This window comes from Rhinoraja longicauda, chromosome 5 (assembly GCF_053455715.1).
Source record: "Rhinoraja longicauda isolate Sanriku21f chromosome 5, sRhiLon1.1, whole genome shotgun sequence".
NCBI classification, from domain to species: Eukaryota; Metazoa; Chordata; class Chondrichthyes; order Rajiformes; family Arhynchobatidae; genus Rhinoraja; species Rhinoraja longicauda.
In genome coordinates, this window is record NC_135957.1 from 72,102,023 (window position 1) to 72,109,891 (window position 7,869).

Consider the following 7,869-nt stretch of genomic DNA (forward strand, 5'->3'; position numbering starts at 1 on the left):
AACTGCCCTGAGATAGAGTCATAGACTCATGGTGTCATTCAACCCAGATAAGGGCCCTCCTTTCTGTGCTTTATGTCCAGGCCGAGATATTGTCCATCCATACTAATTCCATTTGCACACTATAGGACTATATCCTTCTGTGTCTTAAAAAAAGCACAAACTGCTGGAGTAACTCAGCGGGTCAAGAAATATCTCTGCATCTTCCTTCTATGCCTTGCTGGTTTAAGTGACTGTCTAAATGCCTCTTAACCATTCCACCACCTCCTCTGACGTCACTTCACAGATGTCAACCAATCTCTGTTAAAAAACCTACCCCGTAAATCCCCATTTAAAACTCCTTCCTCTCACCCTTGAATTTGTACCCTCTTGTTTTTGAGAGGAGGTGGTGGAATGTTTAAGAAGCATTTGGACAGTCACTTAAGGCACACAAAGAAAATGCAGAGATATTTCTTGAGCCGCTGAGTTACTCCGCTGAGTTTGTGCTTTTTTTCATCTTTGTTTTTGATTTTCACTTTCTCCTCTTTTCTATGCCTTGTGTTGTACTATGTACTTCCAATCAGGTCACCCCTTGCTCACCTTCATTCCAGGAACCCCAAGCGAGGCCCTCCCAATCTCTCCCAAATACTAACATCCTCCAATCCAGGCAAGGTCCCAGTGAATCCCTTCTGCCCTCTCTCCAGTACATTTGCATCCTTCCTGTAGCTGTGGATAATATGGAAAAAAAATCCCAGTTAAGGCTTGATGTATTGCGAAGAAATTATTGGCATAGCTCTTTAATGGGAGGGAATGTTACTAAGCACATCGCCGTGAAGCCGCAGGATTTTTGTGTTTTTTACTGAGTCAGTAGAAAGCATCTTCTTTATCCCGCGACCACTAGCAAAGCTTTTATTCTCAAGAGACCACACCAGCATCAGAAGGATCAATCCTTTTATCACGAGGCTTTAGCTTGTTGTCCCTCTCAATTCAGCCTTTTGGTCTGTGATTCAGTTCCTATTTAGGGTTCATTAGGTCGACAAAATGAAGAGCACAATTCTCAATCAGAAGGGCATTAGCTGGATCACTTCCCCACCCGAGGTCTCTCCACAGTGGGTGCTGCTGGATGAGTGAAGGGGTTCTCTGCTGTGTTCACAAACCATGTGTGGTACTGATGAGTGGATCAAACTGAGAATTGGTTAAGCAAACACTGGATTTGTGCTGATAGTCCTTCAATAATAAGCAGCATTAGAGCATTGTGGTGAACAAGTGTGAGGCCCCTTCAATGCCCATGAAGTTCTGCTGATTTCCTGCATGTTTTGTTAAGTGAGGCCCAGCGCAAATTGGAGGAACAGCACCTCATATTTCGCTTGGGCAGCTTACACCCCAGCAGTATGACTATTGATTTCTCTAACTTCAAGTAACCCTTGCTTTCCCTCTCTCCCAGTTCTTCAACCAGTCTGCTTGGCCCCCTGATTACATTGTATCTCTGTTTGTTTTGTTATCACATTCTCCTGAGCTAACAATGGTCTCTTCTACATTTTTCTTTGGATTTCATCTCGTTTGAACTCTTACACTTCCTCATCTCTGTAACTCCCACTCCCCTGCCGCTCAGTCTGAAGAAGGGTCTCGACCCGAAACGTTACCCCATTCCTTCTATCCAGAGATGCTGCCTGTCCTGCTGAGTTACTCCAGCATTTTGTATCTATCTTTGGTGTAAACTAACACCTGCAGTTCCTCCCTGCACATTTCATTTGAAAAAGATTGGATCTATATACGAAAAAGTAATTATCAAAACCATCTAAAAGTAGCGATTTGGATCTCTTGATTTTAGCTGACCCATTTTCATTTTGCTGAAAATGGATAACAGAAATACTGTCATTATTGTATCATGTTACATGAATTCTACAACACAAAAATAGGCCATTCAGCCAACTGGTCCATGCTGGCAAGCATGTTCCACAGCTGCCAACTCCAGCACCATCATTATATCTGCTTGTCTACTCCTTCTCACTTTTTTAATCTAACCTCTCCTTAAGTTTGGTCCTGGTTTATTATTGCCATGTGTATTGAAATTGAAAAGCTTTGTTTGTATGCTATCCTGTTAAATCATTCTATACATGAATACAATCACTTCACGCACAAGTTCAACAGGTAGTGCAGAATATACAGTGTCACAGCATTATGGTGTTATAGTTACAGAGAAAGTACAGATTTTTAGAAAAAGTGTGAGGTCTGCAATGAGGTAGGTTGAAAGATCACAATTGCACCCCTATCCTATAGTAGAAATATTCTGTCTGTCCCTTCCTTCTCTGTTGTTTTATGGTATGTGTTAAATGTATGTTTTAGTATTCTTTAGCTTGTTTTATGTGGGGGGAGTGGGGGGTTGGGGGAAACTTTTTTAAATCTCGACGGAGATGCGATTTTTTTTAATGTGTCATATCTCCGTCCGCACGGTGGTCTAACATCGTGGAGTTGGCGGCCTTTGCTGGAAATCGACTTCAGGAGCTCCAACTGCGGGAGCCTGCGGGACATAACATTGTGGAGCTGCCAGGGATCGATCTCAGAGCTCCAACCTGCGGACTTAACATCATGGAGCTTGCGGTCTCTGGTTAGAGACCGACTTCGGGAGCTCCAAGCCGCTGGAGCTTTTACCGCCCCGACACGGGAGCTTCGATCGCCTCAACACGGGAGCTTCAATCAATCCGACGCGGAAGCTTCGATCAATCCGACGCGGGAGCTTCAATCGCCCCAACGCAGGGGCTTCGATCAACGGCTGCGGGAGCTTTGATCGTCCCGACGGATGGTTTAACTGCCCCTTCTGCAGGAGAAAAATGAGGGAAGAAGATTAGACTTCATTGCCTTCCATCGCAGTGAGGAATGTGAGGGAATCCTCTGTGATGGATGTTTATATTAAACTTTAAAGTAGTTGTGTGTCTTGTTGCTTATTTTTTAGTATGGCTCTATGGTAATACAAATATCACTGTACCTTGTACACGTGACAATAAAAGACCTTTTCTTTGGATATTTTTTGTCATCATCTCATGCTCTGAAATGCACAACGTGAATGGTGATGAAAAACTGAAGAGATTCACATCTCATTCAAGAAGTGTGACAGGGCTGTAATAAAACCACCTTGTGTTCTGATGTTAATATTGAACAGCAATTGAGCACCGGTAGAAATCTAGATGGTTTAAATGTCGTACATTACTCTTGAGATGCATAGAGACAATTCTTTATTATAATTTTAGTTAATTAATGCTTTTCTACTTTGATTATACTTTCCATTATTTTAAGTCAACTGGTGTGTAGTTCCCCAAATATATATCTTAGGTAGAATTACATTAGCCATCCAGCTTACGCCCACCCTGTTTTATTAAATCTTGAAATGTAAATGTGATAATACTTCTTCCATTGTAACCTTATGTATGGAAGCAATCCACCCTGATCAAGGTTTTATCCACATTAATTTAAATAACTTTATCATATTTGTTCTCCTCTTCTAAACCATGCCCACCACATTGGTTTCCTTGACAAATGCCAATTTTATTGTTGCAGACTGGCCTCAAGGTTCCAGCACATTCTTCCTCTTGTGGTTATTAGCACCAAAGTTTTACGGCGAGGATTATCTTAAACTTTTAATTCCTATTCCTATTAGAGCAATAACATTTTGGTTTCTGGCCAGTTTTTCATTTCTGTCTGCCTATATTACTTTTTCACATCATTTTTTTTCTTGGTATCCAATCTGCTGGAGGTGGGGAATTGCAAAGGTAGCAATGAGGACTCATAAAATTAACCAAAGTATTTTTACATTGCTATTGGTATCATACAAACTCTTAAACCCTTTTTTAAAATCATGTTTCTCCCTCTTTTATAAGGCTGCAACATGATTTCCTGACACTTAGAAACATAGAAACATAGAAAATAGGTACAGGAGTAGGCCATTCGGCCCTTCGAGCCTGCACCGCCATTCAATATGATCATGGCTGATCATCCAACTCAGTATCCTGTACCTGCCTTCTCTCCATACCCCCGATCCCTTTAGCCACAAGGGCCGATGTTTATACCTAATGTTTCAACTAATGAAGGCAAGCTTTCTTTACCACTCCGTCTACTTTTGTTGCCACTTTCACGGACTCGGGACTGGACTCCAAGACCCCTGTGTACATCAACGTTGTTCAGGATCTTTCCATTAACTGTGTACTTTCTCCTTGCATTCGACCTCCGAAAGAGCAACACCACACATTTGCTCAGATTAATCTCCATCTGCCATTTAATAGTCCCTGCCTTCACTAAGTACAAATCGTGGTTGAGTCTAAGCAATTACATTCGGGCAAAGTTCAAATAAGTCTGGGCCTTGATATTCTGCTGAGCTAGGAAAGGCACTGGGAAAGAGTTGATGGGCCAAAGAATATTTAGTGAATGTTTAACTAAACTTTCCTCTCTTCACTATGTTTGATTCTCCCCATTGTCTCGATTTCTTTCTCAAACTTGAATATTCTTAAAGGCTCTTCAACCACGACCTTCAGCATCACAGCAATAGGAAACCAACTCTTTATCTTGCGATTATGTCCTCTTTACTCTTCCCACTGGAGAAGCTCAATTTAGTTTATTTTAGAGACACAGTGCGGAACCAGGCCCTTCAGCCCACTGAGTCCGCACCAACCAGTGATCCCCGCACATTAAAACTATTCTACTTACACGAGAGACAATTTACAATTATACCAAGCCAATTAACCTACAAAACTGTACATCTTTGGAGTGTGGGAGGAAACCGGGGCTCCCGGGGAAAACCCATGCTGGTCACGGATAGAACGTTCAAACTCCGTACAGACAGCACCTGTAGTCAGGATTGAACCCGGGTCTCCGGCACTGTAAGGCAACAACTCTACCGCTGCACCACCGTGCTGCCCTGCAGAAATTGGCATATCAATGACCCCCTTCTGTATGCAAATTACATGTTCTCAGAATATTCTTGATGACAACAGATTATAAAAGAGCAGAAGCACCTGATTGCCACGAAAGTGAAAATATGTTTTACACATGTACTCAGTAATAGAAACATTGAAAATAGGTGCAGGAGTAGGACATTCAGCCCTTCAAGCCAGCCATGGATGATGAGCCAATCAATATGATCATGGCTGATCATCCAAAATCAATATCCTGTTCCTGCTTTCTCCCCATATCCCCTGATTCCGTTAGCCCTAAGAGCTATATCTAACTCTCCTGAAAACATCCAGTGAATTGGCCTCCACTATCTTCTGTGGCAGAGAATTCCACAAATTTACAACTTTCTGAATGAAAAAGCTTTTCCTCATCTCAGTTCTAAATAGCCTGTCCCTTATTTTTAAACTGTGACCCCTGGTTGTGGACTCCCCCAACATCGGGAACAGATTTCCTGCATCTAGCCTGTCCAACCCCTTAAGAATTTTATATGTTTCTATAAGATCCCCTCTCATCCTTCTAAATTCCAGTGAATATAAGCCCAGTGGATCATATGCTACAATGTGAGACCAGAGGTACAAGTTAGCAAGCGGTTTGGAACTGACAACCCAGAGCCAATGTCCAAGTTACCCCAGTTCCTCAATTTAGAGATACAGCGCGGAAACAGGCCCTTCGGCCCACCGAGTCCACGCCGCCCAGCGATCCCCGCACATTAACACTATCCTACACCCACTAGGGGCAATTTTTACATTTACCCAGTCAATTAACCTACAAACCTGTACGTCTTTGGAGTGTGGGAGGAAACCGAAGATCTCGGAGAAAACCCACGCAGGTCACGGGGAGAACGTACAAACTCTGTACAGACAGTGCCCGGAGTCAGGGTCGAACCTGAGTCTCCAGCGCTGCATTCGCTGTAAGGCAGCAACTCTACCGCTGCGCCACCGTGCCGCCCAATGTATCTGTCAGTGTGAGGAAAGCAGTAGTTCAGGAACTTATGGACAGGTCACAAATGAATCAAGCCAGAGACTCCACCGACGACTGTGGAGGCCAAGTCAATGGATATTTTTAAGACGGAGATTGATAGATTCTTCATTAGTGTGGATGCCAGGGATTATGGGGTGAAGCCAGGAGAATGGGGTTAGGAGGGAGAGATAGATCAGCTATGATTGAATGGCAGAGTAGACTTGCGGGCCGAATGGCCTAATTCTGCTCCAAGAACTTATGAACTAATGATTTCCTCCATCCGAGAAGGTGAACAGCCAAAGCACAAGCTATTAAAGAACAAAAAGCAGGTTAGCAAATGGAAGCACCGTCGCTTCACGCTTGAATAAATGACACTGATTGAATGTCTGTTTCAAATTTGAAAAATAAAGACCCTCATCAAACAGTAGAGAGGCCCAAGGCAGTGATATCGCCGCCTTCTCCCTAGGCCTTGCCTACACAAAAGGTCCAGCGTTCACCCACCTATCATTTACAATGCTGACGGTGGGAAACCTGCAACATAAACCAGAGGTGCTGCTGCCATCAGGAAGCAACGCAAACATTAAATGAGACTGTTTCCTCCAGAGATTCTTAAAGTGGCCATTGAACTTCATGGGTGGCCTTGCTACTGGGGACGTTCGTGCTTTTGACCAGCCAGACCCAAATAGCTGAGGACAGAAGAGTCATACAGCACAACAACAGGCCATTTAGCCCATTACCCAAGCTATCCCATTCAGTTCACCTCACCCAAGTAGTTGAGGTACATTGGGCTCTGCCTCGCAGAGACAGAGAAACATAAAACCATAAAATGGTAACCGATCCGAAGCAAGTTTCAGTTTAGTTTATTGTCACGTGTGCCGAGGTACAGTGAAAAACTTTTGTTGCGTGCTATCCAGTCAGCAGGAAGACTATACACGATTGCAATCAAGCCATTCACAGTGTACAGATACATGATAAAGGGAATTACATTCAGTGCAAGATTAATTCCAGTAAACTCCAATTAAAGACAGCCCGAGGGTCTCCAATGAGGTAGATAGTAGTTTAGGACCACTCTCTAGTTGCTGATAGAATGGTTCAGTTGCCTGATTACAGCCCAGAAGAAACAGTCCCTGAATCTGGATGTGTGCGTTTTCACACTTCTACACCTCTTGCCTGATGGGAAAGGGAGATGAGGGAGTGACCAAGGAGGTATTCCGCCCATCATGTCCATGCTAGTTGCCAATAGAGCAATTCTCTAGTTTAGTTTAGAGATACAGCACTGAAACAGGCCCTTCAGCCCACCAAGTCCACACCGACCAGCTATTCCAACACATTAACACTATCCTACACACACTCGGGACAATTTACAATTTCACCAAACCAATTAACCTACATCTTTGGAGTGTGGGAGGAAACCAGAGCACCCAGAGTAAACCGCGGCTCAGAGAGAACACACAAAGTCCATACAGACAGCACCCATAGTCGGGATCAAACCCAGGTTTCTGGCGTTCTAAGGCAGCAACTCTACCACTGTGCCACCCAATTCCACTCTAGTTCCACTGTTTCCTGTAGCTTTGCAGTTTTTATCTCCATTTGTTAAGTCCAATTCAATTAAATTCTTGTATTGCCTCCTGAAGGCACAGTGGAACCTGCCTTCAGGATATCTGCAGGTTAATGCATTCCACACCGCAAACACACGACACATTTTTATGTCACTCCTCATTCTGTTCCCTCTTCATTATATACCTGTTACTTTTAGTTACTTGCTCCTTCCAAGAGAGGGAACAACCTCTCCCTATCCATTCAGTCCAAGCCCCTTTTCCTTTTATATGCTTTTAACCAAAGATACTAGAGGAACAAGATGGACCACTCCGTCGATAATCGCCTATACTGGTGTAGTGCGCAAAGGAGCGTAACGTCCACCATTTTAGTAAGCAAAACCCACCGTCCGTTTTGCCTCTCGCAGTGTAATCAGTGTTTTGGGGGAACAGC